The 22,151-nt window shown below is 38.8% G+C and overlaps 1 protein-coding gene across 11 annotated transcripts in view; it reads left to right on the forward strand.

Moving 5' to 3' along the window:
* MLIP (muscular LMNA interacting protein) overlaps window positions 1-22,151 on the forward strand; it is a 256,749-nt gene that overhangs the window by 69,660 nt on the left and 164,938 nt on the right. The window contains exon 1 of one of the 11 annotated variants that reach the window (XM_019668098.1): window positions 16,900-16,979. The exons of the other annotated variants lie outside the window; for them this stretch is intronic. The gene's annotated coding sequence lies outside the window, so the exon portion shown is untranslated. Of the gene's footprint in view, window positions 1-16,899; window positions 16,980-22,151 lie in introns of those variants that run through there. 11 annotated transcript variants of the gene reach the window in all.

Raw genomic sequence — 22,151 nt, forward strand, 5'->3', positions numbered from 1 at the left:
TCAGGGCAAAGGGAAATGAATGCAGTGAAAGGGGCAAAGGAATTTCAGATAAGAGAAGAGACACTTGAAAGGTCTTGGCGACTCCTCCTGAGTGCTCCTGCTTCTTCATCATGGGACAACTGGTCTCTGAAGTGTGTGTGGCAGCAAGAAGGAGGAGAATCCAAGCTCTCCACCCACATGGCAATATTTATTGGGAGAACATTACTTTGCCTAAATAAAATAAAGCAGACTTGGCCTGGGTGATGCTCCCATTTATTGAACTGATAAAAAAAAGTTTAAAAAGCACAAGGTATCTTTAGATGCTTAGGAAGAAAATATTTTTTTAGATTCTTCTACAGCGCAAGATCCTTGCCCTTGGCTGGAAGGCCTGTCTGTCAGTCAGCAACAAGCCTTTCTGGAAAGCCTGAAACCCTACTTGGGGATTGTGTCCAAAGGGAGAACATCCAGGTGGGCTGAACTTACTCTTTACTGAACTCAACTTCTTGAGCGGAGCAGCTCCCTTTGGGAGGCTTCAGAAAGGGCCATGGTGTTAGTTTCACTGGAGGTCTTTCAAAGGCAAAATATACATATTCTTGTGGTAATATGTTTTCCAAACTTCACACATTTAGTTTAAGCCAGGTGGTTGTTGAATTGAAGTAAAAGAGTTTGTCTTTTCTGAAGAAAACCCAGGGAAGAAAGAGAAGCTACTGTGAGGTCTTTGAAGCATTAAACTTTGTGACTATTTCAAAGGTCAGAGGCTGGAGGTTCAGGGAGGCACAGGTGAGAATAGGATCTAAGTGGGAGATCTCAGGAACAGGGCAAGGCACACAAATATAGGACTGGCAATGTATTCATTTATTTTTATTTATTTTATTTTTTAAATGTTTTTAGAGATTTTTATTGGGGAATTGGGGAGGGGAACAGTGTTAAGGAATTGGGGAAGGGGAACATTGTGTTTTTCCAGGACCCATCAGTTCCAAGTCAAGTTATTGTCCTTCAATCTTAGTTGTGGAGGACACAGCTCAGCTCTAAGCCCAGTTAGCACTTTCAACTTAGTTGTGGGACCCACCATCCCATGCGGGGGTTGAACCAGCAACCTTGTTGCACACTGAGCCATTGGCCAGCTGTCGGCAGCTTGTGGCTGCTCAGTTCAAGGTGTCGTGTTCAATCTTAGTTGGGGGGGGGCGAGGGTGCAGCCCACCATCCTCTACAGGTGTTGAACCGGCAACCTCGCTGCTAAGAGCACTCGCTCTCATCAGCTCAGTGGCAGCTCAGTTTGGGCATAGCTTACTGGCCCATGTGGGAATCGAACCAGTGACCTTGTTGCTCAGAGCTCATGCTCTTAACCAGCCGAGCCACTCGGCTGGCCCCGTATTCATTTATTTTACCTTTGCTTTCTCTCAAGTTCCATAGCAAATAAGGCAATCTTGATGCCAGAGTTGAAAAAGGACAAAAAAGTGTGACCAGCCATAAGGACTGTCATCATTTAACCTTGTACATGAAGATAAATGCTACACATCCCACCCTCTCTTTAGTCCGTTCTTTAAATTTCAGGAGCATCAAAGAATGTCTCCCAAAGCACACTGGTCTCTTGTATGCTAGGGTAAATTGGCTTCTCAACTTTGGTGGGTATTATTTACCCAACTCTATCAAGCACAAAAAAATTGTGTCCTGAAAATCAGCTACCGTATTTGAGTAGCTTAAATTATACCAATTGCAATGGTCTCAAAATGAGTAGGAACATGTCAGTGGTTGTGCCATCTGTTAGGGCATTGGGAGAAATTATTAATCTGTATTAATTTTTATTTTCACCATCTTAATTTCCATTTAGGTGCATGCTTTACAGTATACTTGTCACAGGAGCACATGCACAAGATAATTAAGTATTTATATAGTGTAAGTATGTGCTTAAAGTATTTTATGGATGGGCACATCCAACAGAAACCTTGGAGACCAATGTTCCAGGATGCCCCTTGATACCCGTACCTCAGCTTAAACAATCTTTATGTGCTAACACCCTGACACTGGGACTTCCCTCTTCAGTAAGTGTTTAATAAACACTTGAGAACTGTGTACTCAACATGATACAGGATGTTGACCCACTGGAAGAGATTTTCTTCACCTTTTTAATGGGCGTGCTCATTCTTATGTTATGGATGACAACTCAATCAATTTTCTTAAGATATTTTTTTAAAATTAAGAGCATTTGCCTACAAATTGAACATTTGTTTAGAGGCGATTAGCCAAGAGTTTGAACTGCTTGCAATGGAATCTAAAGAAAAAAAAGAAAGTATTTAGACAAACTTAGGGGGGATTTTTTAGAAAAAAATTGTGTTTCCATAACAAAAATATATTTAGAAGTACGACACAAACATCTTTCTTTGAAAGAAACCTGATTTTCTCCAATAGTTTTAGTTGCATTAATAACATATTTACTCAGAATTTAAAAGACATATATGTGAATTTGCAGAGATTCTCTATGTGGTTAACCATGCTGAGTTACATAACTGTATTAAAAAGAGAAGTCCTTTCATAATAAGAACATTTCAACAAGCCTGAAATACCCATGTTCAGAATGTAAATACTATTGGGAATTACCTTAGGTGAGCTTGAATTTCAGGCTGCTTGATAGTTTGTATCACCTGATTAGTTTTGTATCGCAAGGCCATAAGATAATTTTACTCCCAGTATTCAAAGCCGTACTTTTTCTTGCAATGGAGTACAGAATGTGATGGACTAGACATTTCGGTTCTGAGCCATGAGGCTTAGCTGAAGGGCCTGGACTTTAGGACAATCTTATTTCTAAGGGATGGCTCATACCACGTAGCTCTAATTTTGAGACGATCCTTCCTACAGAATGTTTGTACCTGAACATTTGAGTCCTTCAGGAATCAGAATCAGAATCCCCTTGAAATAGCATCTCAAAATACGAAACCAAACACTGTCCCATAATACCAAATATACTTGAAGAATTGGCTAACCCCTGAGTTAAACCTAAATATTGTGCTTATTTTTAAACTAAAATATGTATTGAACCAACATTTTCTTTTTTTTTAAGTATTTAGTTTGAACTCCTGCCAAACTTCAACATTTAAAAAAACTATGGGACTATAACAAAACTAGGGCATCAGTATATTCTCTGAATTACATTGGATTTGATCCAGTCCATTTGTCTTAATTCCCTGAATTGAACCTCGACAGCAGCAGGATTCTCAAGGTGCCCATGCCTCCAAAACCAATTTCTCATCAATCTTTGTTGGTAGTACCTCTCCCTACCAAGGTTTTAAATAACCTTGTCTCTAATTTGGAAGTACCATGCTTAGAAGAAAATGAGTTGAAAGATTTATCAGTTTTTATTTGTTTTCTGGTTTTATTCTTTTCATGTGCTGTTGCATATTAAAAGTGTGCAGAAAAAGGAGCAGCAGTTCTCAAACTTCACCTTCCTGTCATCAGAGGAAATCATCCTTATTTAAGTTTTCCCCTCAAGTCCTCATCGGTGATAATCCCCCACTATGTCTCCTCGGCAGAAAATTCAAAGACAGCTGTATAAAGTACACTGATTACCTTATAAGGATGTTTTAAGATAAAAAAAAGTTATGCATAATAATTACATTGAAGATGCCTAGTCTCTGTTAGAGTCAGCTAGATTTACAAATTACTTAGTCTTTTCCAGGAAGATACTCCCCACTCCATAATCAGTTAACATGTTTGACAGCCTTATTCTAAGTCGTTCACTTTAATTTGTTTTTATTTTCACTTTCTGTGTGGAGCAACTTCCTTTGACCTTTAGAATATTAATGCCTCTGACTTCAAGATAATCATTTTGACCTGCTCAATTGGAGCAACTGGTTGGTATGGGAACCAGCCTTCACAATGTAATGAGCACAGGCTGTATGTGGGGCATTCTGTCTGTGTTAAGTAGTGTGTGTGTTTGTTTGTTTGTGTGTGTGTGTGTGTGTGTGTGTGTGTGTGTGAGAGAGAGAGAGAGAGAGAGAGAGAGAGAGAGAGAGAGAGAGAGGTCTCGCATGTGTGTGCAAGTGCGCGCACACACACACACGTACACACACACACACACACACACACACACGAGACAGTATAGCAGATGATTTGACCTGCATGACTTTAAAATTTTCAAGCAGTCTTAAAGTGGCAAGTCATGGAGTCGTAAAGTGATCTGTAATTTTGCTAAGCATGAATTTGAATTGCATCTATTTGAGGTTAATGTAGGGGAGCAAGTCACTTGGATAATGATTAAACCAACTGTACAGATCAAAATATAACATTGTTTTAATGGTGTGAGTGTGTGTGTGTGTGTGTGTGTGTGTGTGTGTGTGTGTGTGTGAGTGAAAAATACTGTAAAACAAGGTTTCTCATCCTCAGCACTATTGACATTTTGGGCCAGATGTAGCATTGTTGTGGGAGGCCGACCTGTGCATTGTAGGATATTTAAACGTCCCTAGCCTCAACACACTAGATGCCAGTAGCACACCTCTCCCTTTTTTGTGACAACCAAAAATGTCTCCAGACATGTCCCCTGGGGGGCAAAATAGCCCCCTTCTGGGTTGATGAGTGAAAGTTAAGCCATTGGGATTTTATTCCTGATAATATATTCTATTCATAAAATTACAAAATTGACTTAAAATTTTTGTTTGTTTTTAAAGACACATAGTAAATATGGAAAACTAAATACATACTATGAAATCTACATTCCTTTTAAGGAGCCGTCTGATAACTGAGGTCTCTTAAAATCTTATTCAGTAAAGTATGAACTAAATACTATCTCTCTTTCTGTTGAGTATCAATGTATCCAACATAGGCATTCTCATTGAATTGTTTGAAAGATATTGTTTATCAGGTGAATATAGGATAAAAGGGAGTGAGAAAGATTTTATTTAAGGAATCTGACCAGGAGACTATTTGGATACGCTTTGTCTATAAAATAGAAGTAAGGGTGTGTTTTCAAGACCTTATGGAAGAAACATTAGTTTCAAATAAGTGGCAGTTTGTGTTACTGTCAATGAAATGTAACCATTCCTCCATTGTGTTGGAGAGCAAGCAATGACTCGGCCATTAGAACCTGGGAACAGCCCCGTGAGCTCAGCCAGTGCTCCTAGGAGCAGCTCTTGTGATCCTTCTAAACCGCAGGCCTCCAGTTACAGATCTCTTTTAATTATACTCACACCTGTTGTTTGAGAAATTCAGCAAGCACATTCAAATATTCTCCCTTACTCTCTCACTTCTTTATACTTAACTAATTTCATGATTTATACTTTTTAATACTTCAGTTTTCAGAGTCATTTCCCTATTCAGCAAAATTGGCGCTAAACGGAGCTTGTGTTTCTGAATACTAATCCTTGAAGATAGTTTTCAGAAGGGAATTTGCAGCTAAGTGAAGCACTGATAATTTGTCAACCTGGATACTTTTTTGCAACATGACTTGACTAGGATCTGGAATTAAATACCCAAGAGAGAGGATTAAAAATAGAATGGGTTTCAATTTCAGAAAGTGAATTCTTGAAGTGTCTTTCCTGTCTTTTCCATTCAATTTATCACATACCCTGGCAATATGATTTCTGCAAATGAGGCAGTGTTTCCTCTGGGGCTTCCAGATTGAAATGGAACCAAAAAGGCCAAATTCTTTTGGCTGGATTTTTTTACAGATTGGTGGTTGCCATCTCAGTGCAAATTGTGACATATTGGCCTAGTACTAACATATACTGTACCCTTCAAATGGAAACAAGAACTGGAAAGTTTTGCCTTTTTTATATATCTTGGTACATGTTAGATTCATATCAGTATGCTTCTATATTTGATGGGCTATGAAACATCTTATTTGATCTCGTTTCATTTATTTGTAGGCAAAAGTTCCATGAAAATTGTGCAGATTTTTCAGAAAGTTATTTCTTTATTGATTATATTTTTCCAATCAAAATATATTTGACATTGGTATAATTACATTACACCTGTAATGTAGCAAAAGTGTTATTACTATTAATATACTGAGTGTTATACTAATGATATAAATAGCATTATAATAGAACTTATAATACAACAGAATTCATAATACAATAATAATAGTATTATTATTTATAAACAATTTCTGAACAATTATAAGATTTTGAGATGCTAAGAAGATTTATAAGAATTACAATTCTATTGACTTTCCATCACTTCAGTGTATGGTTTGATTTGTTTTATTGCAGTAAGAACGGGTTATAGAGTTATTGAATCTTAAAGCTGAACATAGCCCTAATATCATCTGGTCCAATGGCTTTCAAATTTATGAACCATAAATCCAGTATGTGTATGTGTGTGTGTGTATTCATAGAATTCTGAAAGGGTCTTTGAAACAGTGCTTATTTGGATATTTTCTACTGAGTTCGATTCTATTCCATTCTATTCTTCTCTTTTCTAATTCATTTAAAAAATGCTGAATAGGACTCATTCATAGTCATAACCTATGATTTGGAAAACACTGGTGTAGTCCAGGTCAAATAGCTCATTAGCTGCTACAGTGAGTTCTCTTATTTATTTATTTTTCAAGATTTTATTGGGGAGTTGGGGGAGGGGAACGGATAAGTTGCTGTTTTTTCGTTCTTCAGTCTAGTTGTAGAGGACATTGCTTTACTGGCCCGTGTTGGTATTGTGATCATTGCGCTCTTCCTGGGTGAGGCAGATTGGTCACCGGACTTTGGATGGCCTCTCATGGTGGCTCATGGCCACTCACGGTGGCTGCCAGCCACTCATGGTAGTTTTATGGCAGCCCGCTGCAGCCCCACTGCAGCTTATGCTGTCACTGGCAAATCATGACAGCCCAGCTCCAGGTCGAGTTGTTGTTCACCATCTTAGCTGTAGAGGGCAGCGTCACTGGCCCTCATGTGGGATCTAAACCAGGCCCTGCTGCTCAGAGCTGGTGCTCCCAAGGCAACAATTAACCAACGTGCCACTCGGCAGGCCCTACAGCGAGTTTTCTTTTTAAAAAAAATCGGAATTTCAGATTTACGGCACTTATCATTTGATCCTTAACAAAGTGATGTATGGCTAATTCAGAAAGACTTTCAGACTGCTCTGATGTAAATCAGGATGCGAGCATTACCCACTGCCACTGCACACGCATGTTTGCTAATCTCTGCGGCTGGCCCTGGGACACACCAGGACCCAGAAACCAGACTCATGTTGCTGGCTGGTAGTTACTTTATACCTTTGGCACAGTTGTGGGAGAAACAAGAAATTCCTGAGTTTGGCTGTTTCCCACGCTGAGCCTCGAAGAACCCATGTGGACGACACAGCATGAAGCGTCTTGGAGCAGGCGCCAGGAGAACTGCTCGCTCTGCCCTAGGCCACCAGCACAGGGCATGACTTTGAGCAAGTCATTCAACCTTTATGTACCTTAGTTCTTCATATCTGCCACACAGGGATAATAATGTGTGGCTTTATTATCCACCTTCCCTCCAGGCTTTTTCTGAGGAGCAAATGAGTGAAAACAAGCAAAGCTTCTGAAAGATCAAAAAGATACATACATAGAGAGTATTTTTAAAAATTTTCCCTGCTTGTCAAAATTCAGATATAATTTTTTTTTATTGTTTTAAAAATAGAAAGGCATGAAAATGATGATCTGTGATTGTTTTTGTATTTTATCTGAAGAAATAACATACGTAAAATCAAAAGTTGGATTTGCTGTTCATTTTTTTTCATACATATTAAAACAAACAGAACTGGTCAGGGGTTTACACATGTGTCTCCTAAAATCATCATGAGTAGCAGCCAGGGGTCCCTGTACCACACTCTGGGATGTGGTGGTGAGGAACAGGTGGTGGTTTGGGCGATGGTTAGACCTAGGCTGTAACCCGACCCTCCGCCAGCTCCCTGTATGAACGTGGACAAATGACTTAACCTCTGACAGGCTTTGTTTCCTCATTGGAGAAATGGGGATGCTTCTGCCAACCTCACAGTGTTGTAAAGTTATTTACAAAATAATGCAGGGATTGGTAAACTCATGCCTGGCCCATCATATGATTTTATAATTAAAGTTGAAAGAGAACAGCAGCAAGCCCATTTATTTGCATATCTTCTGTGACTGTTTTTAGTCATACAGTGGCAGAGATGAGTAATTGTAACTGAGACTGTATGATTCAGAAAGCCTAAAATATTTACTATCTGGCCCTTTTAAAGAAATTTTCTAATTCCTGAGAATTATCTGATAATGAATGTGAAGCACTTACCATTTCGGGCACATGGTAAATACTCAGAGAAGAGCAGCTATTTTTTATTAAATAGTGGTAATGGACATAAGAATGACATGGATTATAATAATATTGGTGATGATGATCATACTAACAGATGATGACGGTGTTAATAGTGGTGATGGTGATGACAATAATAAATCTTTTCTTTGGCTACCAGCTTTAATTTTTTTTTTTTTACCTTATTATAGAAACCACTCCTCATATTGCCTGGATAGTTAACAAAGTCTTTTTCCTTCCCCTGGTATCCAAATTAATTTTTTAAAGATTTTTATTAAAGTATAGCTAACATACAATATTATACTAGTTTCAGGGGTACACCATAATTATTGCACATTTATACGCCTAAAGAAGCGATCACCATGATAAGTCCAGCAACCATCTGACACTGTACCACGCTATCACAATATTACTGACTATATTCCCCATGCTGTGTATTACATCCCCATGACTTATTTATTTTATACCTGGAAATTTGAACCTCTTATTACCCTTCACTTTTTCTCCCTCTTTTTTAATTTTTGAATTATAGTTGACATTTAATATTATTTTATACTAATTTCAGGCATACAGCATAGTGGTTACACATTTATATAATTTAAGAAGTGATCCCCTTGACTAGTACCCATCTATTACTAAACTAGGCACTATACATAGTTATTACCAAATTTTGACTATATTCCCTATGCTGTACTTTACATCTCATGACTATTTTGTAACTATCAAATTGTACTTCTTAATCCCTTCATCTTTTTCACCATCCCCCAATTCCCTTCCCATCTATCACCCCAATAAATCTAGTACCTATCTGACAACATATGTAGTTATTACAATATTATTGACTATATTCCTTATGCTATTTTATACATCCCCATGACTACTGTGTAACAACCAATTTGTACTTCTTAATCCCTTCCCCTTTTTTATTCACCTTCAACCCCTCTCCCATCTGGCACCCCTCAAAATGTTCTCTGTATCTATGAGTTGGCTTCTGTTTTGTTTATTAGATTCCATATATAAGTGAAATCACATTGCATCTGTCTTTCTCTGTGCTGTCTACTCAGCACAACACCGTCCAGGTCCATCCATGCTGTAGCAGACAGCAAGAACCCATTCCTGTCCATGGTTGAGCAATATTTTATTATACTTATGTGCCACCTCCTCTTTATCCATTAATCCATTGAAAGACACCCAGGCTACCTCGACATCTTGGCCATTATAGACAATGCTGCAGTAACATATGGATGCACACATTCCTTCAAAGCAGCATTTTGGGTTCTTCAGATAAATACCCAGATTACTGTGTCATTTTTTGACTCTTGTTATAGCCTTTGTTTTAAACTCTATTTTGTCTGGTATAAGTATTGCTACTCCACCTTCTTTTGTTGTTACTTCCATTTTCATGGAGTATCTTTTCCCCATCCCTTTAAGTTCTATTTGTGTGTATCTTTTGATCTCAAGTGAGTCTCTTGTAGGCAGAGTATGCAAGGGTCTTATTTTCTTATACATTCAGCCACTCTATCTTTTGATTGGAGCATTTAATCCATTTACATTTAAAGTAATTGTTGATAGGTATGTAGTTATTTATTGCCACTTTATTATTCATATATATATATATATATGTGTGTGTGTGTGTATTTATATATATATATATATATATATATATATATATATATATATATATATATTTGATATATTTGTCTTAAAGAAGTTCCTCTAAGATTCCTTGTAATACTGGTTTGGTGGTGATGAACTCCTTTAGCTTTTTCTTGTCTGGGAAGTTTTTTATCTGTCCTTCGATTCTAAATGATAGCTGTGCTGGGTAATCTTGGTTGTAGGTCCTTGCTTTTCATCACTTTGAATATTTCATGCCAATCCCTCTTGGTCTGCAAAGTTTCTGTTGAGAAATCAGCTGATAGTCTTATGGGAACTCCCTTGTAGGTAACTAACTGCCTTTCTCTTGCTGCTTTTAAGATTTTCTCTTTGTCTTTAATTTTTGGCATTTTAATTATGATGTGTCTTGGTGTTGGCCTCTTTGGGTTCACATTTTTGGGACTCTGCACTTCCTGGGCTTGTGTGTCTTTCCTTTGCCAGGTTAGGGAAGTTTTCTGTCATTATTTCTTCCAATAGATTTTAAATTTCTGGCTCTTTCTTTCCTCCTTCTGGTACCACTTTCATGTGAATGTAGGTATGCTTGATGTTGTCCTAGAGGTCCTTTAAACTATCCTCATTTTTTTAATGCTTTTTTTTTTTTTTTGCTGTTCCGATTGAGTGTTTTCTGAGGCTTTATCTTCTAAATTGCTGATTTGATTTTCTGCTTTATCTGATCTGTTGATTTCCTCTAATGTACTCTTCATTTTGGTTATTGTATTTTTTATTTCTGACTGATTCTTTTTTATGTTTTCTATCTACATTTTTATGTTTTCTATCTCTTTGTTGAAGTTCCCCCTGAAATCATTGAGCATCCTTATAACCAGTGTTTGAAACTCTGCATCTGGTAGATTGCTTGTCTCCATTTTGTTCAGTTCTTTTTCTGGAGCTTTGTTCTGTTCTTTTATTGAGGACATGTTTCTGTTTCCCCATTTTGGCTGCTTCCCTGTGTATTTGTTTCTATGTATTAAGTAGGACTGCTATGCCTCCCAGTATTAGTAGAGTGACCTTATATAGTAGGTGGCCTATGGACTCAGTGGCAGAGTCTCCCTGGTCACCAGAGCAAGGCACTCCAGGTGTGTTTCTTGTGTGTATTGTGTGTACCCTCCTGTTGTAGTTGAGCCTTGGTTGCTGTTTCATGTCAGTGGGAGGGACTGAACCTCAGGCTGATTGGTTGTGAGGACTGGCTGGGACTATAATGGAGCTGTTGTGCATGGGCTAACCCTACAGAGCAGGACTCAGTTTAGCAGGGCTGTGGTGCCTCCCTTGTCTCCCCTTTGTGTGTGTCTTTCTTGTAGCTTGCTGGATGGTGCTCCAGCAAGGTCTGAAGCTGGCCACCTGGCTTGCCAGCTCTGGACCTCCTGGGAGAATACCTGCTGCAGGCCAAGTCAGCCATAGCCTGTGCTCTGCCCAGGGCCACGTGGCATCGGCCACAAAACAATCCACAGATGGCTGCCACCCATACTAAGCTTGAAGGTGCCTCAAGAGGCCAAGCAATGAACTGAGGATCGCTAGTGCCTGGTTTAGGGCTGCTCAGCCAGAGGTACAGGACATGCCTAGGCCAGATGCTGCTTGTTTGGGGTTTATGAACCTTTGAGAGATTTTAGGAAAGTCTGCAGCATGAGTCAAGGCAGGCCACTTGTACGAAAAAGCCACTGGAAGTGGCTTGAGTGTGCCTCAAAGTTGGGTGGGACAGTGTTTCAGGGAATCACCAGGATGAGGTGGGCAGAAGATATCAGCTAGGTTGATGAAGAATCAGATATACGCCCACCTGCATCTGCTTGCTGGGAGGTGGAAGCGCTCAACAAAGAAACAGTGGCTTCTACCAGCTCCTTTGTCAGGGAAAAATTGCCCCTCCAGTCCTTGCTCTGAAGCCAGACAACTTAGCTCCTTCCTGTAGGTCCCTGGCACCTTTGGAACTGCTGCTCCAGTGCTAGAGTTCAGAGTGGGTGAGCCCATCAGCAAGTAAGTCTGTGCATGGGCCCTTTAAGAGGAACACCTGGGAGTCCAGCAGCCCTGTGTATTACTCAGCCGCATCTCTGCTGGTTTTCACAGCCAGATGTTATGGGGACTTCTGTCCCTGGCACTGGAACCCTGGGCTGGGGAGACTGACATGAGGCTGGGACCCCTTGTTCCTCTGGGGGTGACCTCTGCAGCCAAAGGTATACCTCCTGATTTTTAATGGTCACTCAGTGGTGTGGGACCAGCCCGTTCCACATCTCTGCACCTCTTACCAGTCTCAAGGTGGCTTCTTCTGTATGTCCTTAGTTGTAAGGCTTCGGTTTAGCTTCAGAATTAATTTTTAAAAAGTGGTCTTAAACTTTCTGTAAGGTAAAAGAATGAAGCGCTAGACATTTAAGGTTTGATCAGGAGTGTGGAGGTATTTTGAGGTGAAATCTAGACCTGCTTCTTGCCCATTTCTGCAAAAAGTGACCACTAACCTTCTCACACTTATTTTTACATGAGGGATTTTCATTTTTTCCTAAAATCACACTGTCAGTGTGTACCTGTGTGGTGCTCCATGATGAGTCATGGTCATTTTTCCAGATCCCATAGGTTTCCTAGGAAAAATATGTTTACTTTGTCTGGACTTCATTATTTTTTTAAATAAAGTTAAGAGAATAAGAAGGAAGAATTCTTATTCATAATTTGTGGGCTATGGTAAAACGGTTTTCTATAAAAAGGATAAATTTGCTATACCTATGGCCAAAACAATGGAACCCATTTTTACCACCCATGGGCCCCAAATACATTTCCAAATGAGACTCACTCTAAAAATTAGCATCTGTTTTTTCTCCCAGTTATAGATTCATAGATAGGATCTGTTCCTCCCTTTGAAGCAGTTTCCTTAGCAACTAAACCACCCTTATAAGATCAGAGCAGTTTGTCACTTGAAGTTTGACTTTCTGACAAGGCCTTCTGGCTCAGAGGGATGAAGGAAACAACCTCCAAACACAAACATTAGGAAAACACTCAAGTATTAGATTACAAATGGAAACCACATTTAGGTAACGTTTTTGTAGGTTGTATGTCAGTCTCTATCACCACCCTCCCCAACCAAGCAGCAAAGATAGTAAGCTCTTAAAGTAGTTATCTTTGTAACAGAGAACAGATGGGAGTGATGCTCAAAGTGGCTAAATCATCCTAAAGATATATTCTGGGAAGCAGTGGGTAGGAGAAGATATAGGAAGATTTACAGCAGGCAGCCACACAAAATGAACTCACCTTGTGATTGTTCAATTTTGTTTACCTCTAGGCTAAAATAAAAGTATTGGTCACAACTCAGATACATCATGGGAACACAGATTTTACTCCCTCTACTCATAAAGGTCCAAGAAAGTGAGATGATGGGTCTCAGCTAAGCCTCAGGCTGGCTTTTCATTTATTACTGTTTTATTATTATTTAGCCCTGGTACCTTTTCCCCCTGCCGCCGTCCTATTTATCAAGGACCAGAGTCAGAGCCTCATTCAATTCTTGCTTTCCTTCCCCTTCACAATCCTATTCCAGCTCCTGCTTTACTTAGCTAGAGTGCGATTAGGAATGCACATAGGGTGATGGTGGTAGGAAAGAAGTAAACAAGAAAGTTGCCTGCTTTCTTATGTTACTTCCTACTCACCCCTTCACAAAGGGCAGAGAGAAATTTATAACTCCTCTAGAAATTTATGAGACTCTGTAGGGATGCCCCAAATGAGCTTGGCATGAAAGAGAACTGGGATATATGAGAGAAGAATGGAAACAATGAAAGTGGAAGCTTAGTCAAAGTATTCTCACATTGAATTTGCATTCATGATCTCAAGATGAATGGCAGGGTTTCTTCTTTGGAAGGTTTTCCCCAAGGGCAAGTAAAATGGGCAGCTCTCCCCCATTTGCTCATAATTCAGATGGAACATGTCTGGAAGCCCCGGTAACATCTAGCATGGTGGTAGGTGTTAAGTGGAGTTAAGTGAAAAGGCATGCCCTGCAGAAACAAGGAACTTGAATCTTTTGCAAAGTCCATGCTGGTTCCAGGAAGCATAAGGAAAATGTTTTGAAAAGGAGTTTTCTGATAAAGGAACATTTAGATACCTTGTTTAGGGCATGAGGTGATTCTTTTCAGGAACTTTGTACAAATTCTAATTCTTAGGCTAGGCATAGGCTAAGTTTTAATGAAGTATTCTGTAAATATTTATCAAACACCTATTGTAGGTTTAATGTTAAAGTTGGTGTTTCGGGAAGAGAAGCATAAAATCTAGACACAAGGTGTTAGACATAGAGATATGGTGCCCAGATCCCTCTTAGAGGAACGTGTTGCTGCTGAGCCACAGGAAGTGTAGTTGGCAGATAGTCTCCAACTGTCACCTCCTTCAGGGTTTGCTTCCTCTGCAGAGAGATGATTTGCTGAGGTCACACCTGCTCAGGGCAGCCCACATTTGGTAAAGGCCTGGCCACTCTGGCTGGATATGGCATACTCTCACAGTAATACTCACTCCTGAGCTCCCTACCCAATTTTTCTGGCCCTGTTGAGTCTGTATCACAGTTCAGCGTCTCTCTCTGCCCAATCCTGTTTCTGCCCCTTTCCTTTCACCAGTGTTGATCCCTCGTGAATACCTGGCATCCTGAACTTTGTCTTGGGATTTGTTTCTGGAGAACCCAACCTACAACACCTAGTTATTATCTTACAAATAATTCAAGAGACAGATTATCCTATAGGGATAATTGATGATGTGGAAAAATATATAAATGCTACAATATTCAAATGGGAGGGAAAAAGTTGAACACTTTAAAAATCAGATACATGTAGGCTCCTGGCAGACCTGAAACTTTTTAGTTGAGCAAACCCAAGATACTTTAGGGTGAGAATAGAATACAGAAAAATGGAGCCATCTGAGCAAAAGCAGGTTGGAAGACTGTGAGGAAACTAGTCTGGCTAGAATGAAGTGTGCATGTTAGGGAAGAGTTAGGAATGAAAATGTTAATTCATTTAATATTAGACCTAGCTGTAGACAAGAGAAAAACCTCACAATATATGTTTATTCTTCTCTCATGTTAAAAAAAAAGTTCAGTACTTACTTTGGGGTCCCCTTCTGCCAATTTATTCACCTTTCTATCATCTCTAGAGTGAAACTTTTATCATCAGGGTCTAATATGGTTGCTAGAGATCCAGCCCTCACATCTAAATTCCAGATAGCAGGATGAAGGATGAGATAATGAAGGGAATGGCACATCATTTTATGGAGACTTATTTCTAATTAATCTCATTGGTCACAGAATAATCACATGGCCACACCTACCGGTAAGGGAGGCTGCAGGAAATAACCTTTAAAGTAGGCAACAAAATACACAGCTGTGAAATTCTTTAATTACAGTTGACTATATTGCCATATTTTATTTCAGATGATAGAAACAAATGAGACAAAATAATAAAAAGGCCAAAATATGGTGTCTTGAAAATGACGGTGGCAGTAAAGCGTTTCTAGAAACTGTGGAGAAGAGTTATTTTACATGTGTGTAAAGTGTCAAAATAATTTCAACATATTCAACTGGGCAGTAATATTAATAATCATCTAACATATGTTGAGTGTATTCTATGTACCAGGCATTATGTCAAGAACTTTGCATCTGTTGTATTATTTAATGGAGCTTGTGAGATGGGTTTTTCTAAATGATCTATTACAGATGAGAAAATGGCAATTTTGAGAAATTGAGAACATTGATCAAGGTCATGCAACTTGTAAACAGTAGAGCCAAGCCTCAAACCCATGTTTGTCAACTCCCCAGTCCAACCACTTGTACTATGGTGCTCGTATTAAAACTGTAAAGTGAAACATCAAAGAGAAGAAGCTGGGGCTTGGGAGAGAGGGCAAAGTGGAGGTGTACTTGGGGAGGCGGCCAGCTCTCGTGGGTATTAACACCATGAGAGTGAAGGACAACTGTCAGGGAAGAGAGAGCTCAGGCAAAGAAAAGAGGAGAGCTAAGTGCTGAGTCTTTGGGCTCTTTCTTTCTTCCAGAGGAGGCACAGAGGAGTGATGGGGAAAGGCCAGTGCAGGGACGGCTCAGAGAAGATAAGGAGAGACTTTCTTGACGATGAAAGGAGCCAACAATGTCATTAACACAGAGGTTCAGAAAAAAAAGTGAATGATATGAGCAGTTAAGAGGTCATTCATTGATTATTTTTATAAGTGTTGGAAGTGGGCTGTGGGAATGGGTGGAGGAAGGTCAGAAATAATGAATGAACTACTAAAACATATAATCATCCTATTGTTAGTAATAGCACATAATAACAGTTAATATTTATTGAAAGCTTATTCTATGCCAGGTACTCTTCCCAAGGTTTATGTGTAAACTAATTCATATAACCACAGCCCTTTGAGGTAGCTACTCTTATTATTCCTAGTTTACAGATGAGAAAATTGAGTCAGTGAGAGGTTAAGTAATCTTTCTAAAGTTACACAGCTTTTAAATGGCAGAGTTGGGATTCACGTCCAGTGTTCTGGCTGCTGAGCTCATGGTTTGTAGTCTAGAAAAGCCAAAGGTTTCTTTAAAAAGTAATGAATTGGTATAAGTTCACAGACTTTTTATTTTTCTGGGACAAAAATCTCATATACATTTTCATAGGAAATGTTAAGGGTACATAGTAATTATTCTTCTTTCCCTAAGAAAACTATTTTGAAGAGGGATTAGTTTTATTTTGTTTATTCCTATGTCAGTTTTTAAAGGAAAAATATTTTATGTAATTAAGAAATCTTGAGGGAAAATATATTGCATTTTTACTGGTAAGCTTATTGAGAGAATTCAAATGATACATTATGGACCTTAGTAAATGCCTCCAGAAAGAAAGAGGGCATTCTGTCTTTACAGCAAGACATTTTCATAACTATGTGCTGAAACAATGATTTTTTTGTGACTCAAATTCCTTTATGCCTACATGCCGTTCAACTGAATGTTATTAGAACCTCTAGAACTTATTTTCACATATTTTGAAGGCTCACCCATCTCCTACACAGTCACATGTTGATTTGAAAACAATATGTATATATACATGCCTGAACGTGGTACCGTATGGGCAGCATATTGGAATCTAAGACTTACGGATTGCCAGCCTGCTCAGAATCCCTAACCCTTTCCAGGTAACCAGATTTATTAATGTCAATATGTGCTTCCAAACGGCTGAGAAATGAGTCTTAAAATATTTCTGCCAGGAACACTGTAATTAGATTTCTGAATAAAGCAGTACTGTGATATTTAAAAACCAAAGACTCTTGAAAGTGTTTCTGTTTAGAATTTGTTGGTAATTCAAATAGGCAGATTTGATGGGAATAGGTTTGCCTTTCTGAGTAGACTTATCAATTAACAAAATCATAAGTGAAAATAGAGTTTTGTGGTATACAGAGATACAAAGGCAAAAAAATAAGTTGATCAGAAAAAGACATCAAAATACTAATTTTAAAGTAAAGTACTTTGGAGTATATATTTAGTAGCAATATTTTTATGGAATTTAAAAATGGTGATTATGTAACTGGCATTTATTGGTTTTAAATATATACTTAATGCTAGATTGCTAGTTAATTTGGGCAAATCAATATTATGTCATATAGCTACAACAACAGCTAATCATGTTTGAGAACTTATCATATGGTAGGCATCATGCTGGGAATGTCCCCTGTGTAATTTCATTTAATTATCACAAAATCCCCATGAGTTAGATAATCTTGTTTCTTTATGGAAATGAGGGAACCATTTTTTGTTGCACATGTTTAATAGTCTCTTTATTTTAATCTGTGGGCAAATTTGATAAACAGGTGAAGTTCTCTTTTAAGGTAAGGTGGTTGCTATTTAAGTTTCCCTTCCATGATATGTAAAATACTTTTATAAGATTTATTTTATTAACTTGAAAATTTTTTCTTATATCCTTCTCACACACTGTGAGAAGAAAATAAATACAATGTTTTCCTTGTATTATCTTCTATCTTGCTTCTTAATATCTCACCTTTGGAACAGTAGTCATTTCTGACTTAGGAAGCTTTTTGTCATCTAATGTGACTTAGTGAAGTGTCAGTGGCAAGTTAAATTATAGCTGCAGCTCCTGACCTGCCACTAACGAAGGTGAGTTGCAGGGAGAAAAGCTTTGTGTTTTATCTTCTATTTCTTTACACTTAACCCATAGATCCTTTGTTTCTTACCTCTTATTTTCTCTAGGGTAGGCATACACTACCCTAGAGAAATATGCCTTCAACAAATGTATAGTTAGTATCTACTAAATGTTAAGTCTAGGGATGCAGTGATGGTCCATCATTCATGCCTATCTTCATGGAAGACGGCTCGGCAGCACTGGTCCCAGGACACCTCCCATCCCATGGGAATACATTGGCATGTTGTAGCCATCAATTGGTTTTTCCCTGGGTGAAAATTACTAATTGTCAAATCTGAAATGAAAAGGAGCAACTATCCCAAATTGCAAGTAATTTGATTCACCTGCAACTCTTCACCCATTCAATTAATTTTTTTTAAATGCATAATGTACCTTCATTCAAGAAAACCCTTTAGTCTAAGGAGTGATTGATTCTGGAGCAAATATTAGATCTATGAACTTACAACTCCATTGTAACTCCTGCTAAATCTGGTTTTTAGCAATTGTGGGCAAGTCATAGGGTTCATAAAGGATCTTTATGAAGAAGCTTCTATCTAACCCTTGGAGTCAGGGTAGGAGTCTTCAGGTAGTGATTTTATGAAGTACAGTAACACCTTGGTTTGCGACCAGAATTCGTCTGGAAACAAACTACTCATATTGCAAGACATCGCTCGTTTACCACGTTAAAATGTATTAGAAATATTTGCTCATCTTGCGGAACACTCGCAAACCATGTTAGTTGCAATCCAAGGTTTTACTGTGCATTGCGTGTCAGAAATTGTGTTACTCTCATGGAGCAAATTTAAATGATTCACTATGCTCTGAGTTTCTTAAAACTCAGCAGGGCAAAGAAGAGTTGACTAGGGAGAGGGCTGCTGGAGTGTTAAGTAGCATGTCAGCCATTTATGTTGCTGATTTTTAAAGAAGATAACACAATAAGCCCCTCATGCCATCCCCACCCCTAACCAGTACTCTCTTTCTATTTCTGAGAAGGAAGCCACAACTCTTGTTGCACATATGTATTGTTAAACTTTCTATAATAGAATATTATATCATGCCATTTTAACCTCACAACAGTACTGAGATATTATTTCAAAATTGCAGATAAATAGGCTGATTATGTCTTGGTTTGCGCGAAATAGTTACATTTTATACCTATTGTCCTAAAGTAAAATTACTAGTAATGACCCTGCCCCCCTTTCATGCTCAAGAGTGTTCCAGTTTGTGTGATAAATGCTCTGGTCATAAATAAATGGAGCTCAGAGAGATCGAGAATCTGCTTTGGGTCCCGTAGCTAATAAGTGGCAGAGGGCGGGACATATCACACCAGTGCTCTCTGACTGAAAGCTCATGTTCTCTTGAATATTGCAAACAAACACAATTAGTTTTACTCTTACGTTGCCCTCTATTTTATTCTTCATCCACGGTTAGGCAGCCTAAGACAAAGCCAACAAAAAGTGGCTTTTTGACATCTGCCTTCAGTTCCTCCAGTTATTCTTCTAAGAGTCATGTATTTCTATAGAGCATCAATGAAAAGAAATGATGAATTCAAATAAAATATAAAATATGTATAGTAAGCAGTAGATTGTTTTGATATACATGTCTTTACACTTATATTTATCCTATTCTTTATGTTACCCAAGTATGAGGACATTCATTTACAATGCAGTTGCTTCTGAAAGGCAAGATGTGACTCTAAGGACAAGACATTGTTTATTGATCTGTTCTATGACAGTATACCCTGTGTGCAGGGGGAGGTTCATGACTTGGCCTGGTGGGCAGAGCCTGAATGTAAAGAGCTTAGAGCTTTTAAAAATAATCAGTTAAGCCCTTTTATGTTTAAGCCATTTTAATAACACTTCTTGAACACAGTTTTTATCATCAGTAAAACTGAGTAATACAGATAAAATACTTATCTGTAGCATATGATGAAGGCTTTGCGAGGGCATTCTTCATACGTAAATATATTTGAAACATAAAGTAGGATGCTATCACTTCCCCTTTTATTTTACATAAAAATGCATATAAATCATATATCAACAGTTATACTGGAAAGAAATATTACTTTGTCATGTTCCTTTATGAAATGATGGTATAAACTCTAAAGATGTTAGTGTCACCCTGTCCACTTACTTACAAATAAGGTTTTATGTACTGTATCCTGGGTCAGAGTTTGTTTTGTCTTATGATGTACAAAGAAGTGATTCACTGTGGAATCTGAGTATTTATATTAAATAATATGCTTTATCCCCAGCTGTTTGCCCTACAATTTATTAGTGCCTCTTTGGATGTGTTTTGAGATCTTTTAGTCAACCCTTCATCCATTTATCCATTTCATATTCCTATGCTGCTGAATATGTTGTTCGTGAACTGTTAGTACAAGTGGGTTTATAGTTGGTAGACCTGGTATATATACCACATCTTTTTTCTTTCTTTCTAACTCAGAGAACATCTGCTGATATCTGTCTATCTCACCATGATCATGCCTCAGCCCAGATCATGATTAGCATTTCATTTAGTAACTTTGTGGGACTCATTTTGTTTGACCAAAACACCTTCTTTTCATACATTCATCAACTATCATAGCAGAAAGAACTTTCTATGAACTGTTCAGTTGAGCAGTTTACAATTATAGTGTGCATTAGGTAAGTAAGGGGGTATGTGGCCAAATAAATATGAGAAACTGTGGGCTAAACCAAGCTTGACAGGACTCTTGACTGTGAGGCTCCTCCAAACGGAGGGTATGGAATGAATATACCAGTTCCTAAATTTATTTGACCACAGAACCCCTTTATCACTATTTGTCTTGCAAGGCTGATATCTTAAAAGAAGGCACATTGGTCAATACTGACCTATAATCTTCTTTTATAAACAAACTGTCCCTAAGGAGTAAAGTGACTTACCCAAGACCTCACAGCTATTTGGTGAAAAATCTGAGATCAGAACCTATTTTGTCTGTTTTTGGCTTAGATGGTTGGATCTTCCATAGCTTTGAGCAGCCTGCAGTGTCTTGCTACAGGTATTTGTAAGGAAGAGTCTTTGGGAGGGAGCTGACTGCAGTTACTCTGATCTTGCTACTTCTTTATTCTGTATACTTTTTGTTCTTAGTGAGGATCTGTAAACCCCAGAAACAACCTCCCAGTGGGACTGAGAAACTTGAGGTGATCGGGCTGATTCTGTTTTCTTCTGGACAGCCAACTCAACATTTACCGACATTATTGTCCTTTTCATTAAAAGAAAAGAAGTGTAAGGAATGCCTACAAATAAAGAGATTACTGTCAGTCAAGGAGTTCAGTGGACAAATATTTATAGAGCGCATGTATGTGTGCGGATACTATTCTAGCTGTTAGGAAAGTAGCAGTGCTAAAAAAAAAAATCTTTGCCCTCATGGAGTTTAAAATCCAATGACAAAATCAGGTAATAAACAAGCATTATAGGTTGGTAAGTGCTCTGGAGAAAACTAACATGGGGTTGGGGGGATAGAGAGTGCTGGCAAGGGGCTATAATTGGGGTTGCGATTTTATGTAGGTTGGTGAGGGATGTCACAGAGTTAAAGTGACATTTGAGCAGAGACCTGAGGAAGTGAAGGGGCATCATAAACTTGGGAAAGACATTCCAGGGAGCAGGATTCTCATTCTTGATGAATGCACGAAAATCGCTGTGGCTAGGACTGCGGAGGGGAAAGGAGGAGGGACAAGATCACTGTTGGGCTGTTGGCTGTTAAAAGGATTTTGGCTTATCCTCTGGGCGACAAGGGAAGCTCTTAGAAGGTATTGCGTAAAGAAGTGACATGTTCTGACGTGTTTCAAGTAGCTCAATCCTGCTACTATGTGGAAAGTAACCATAGGAAGATGTGAGAGATCAGGCTTCAGGAAACGGACAGTGAGATGGAGATTAGCATGAAGGAAGTTTACCCTCAGGGATGTACTCACAGGAACAACTGTGGGAGATGGGAGGGAAGTGAGATGAGGCAGAGGGAGAATTGGGTTGCAGTGCAGTCTCAACAGAAATCTAACTGACCTAATGAGGAGCTCTGAAATTGGCACTGCCCCTTAGAGTTGTCCCAATTTGGGATGAGAGCTCCAGGCCTTTATACAGATGCATCCAGTAGCCATTGGATACAGGCCGCCCCTAAGAAGTGTGTGCGTATGTGTATGTTGGGGGGGGGGGG

This window comes from Hipposideros armiger, unplaced genomic scaffold (assembly GCF_001890085.2).
Source record: "Hipposideros armiger isolate ML-2016 unplaced genomic scaffold, ASM189008v1 scaffold_516, whole genome shotgun sequence".
In the NCBI taxonomy this organism is placed as follows: domain Eukaryota; kingdom Metazoa; phylum Chordata; class Mammalia; order Chiroptera; family Hipposideridae; genus Hipposideros; species Hipposideros armiger.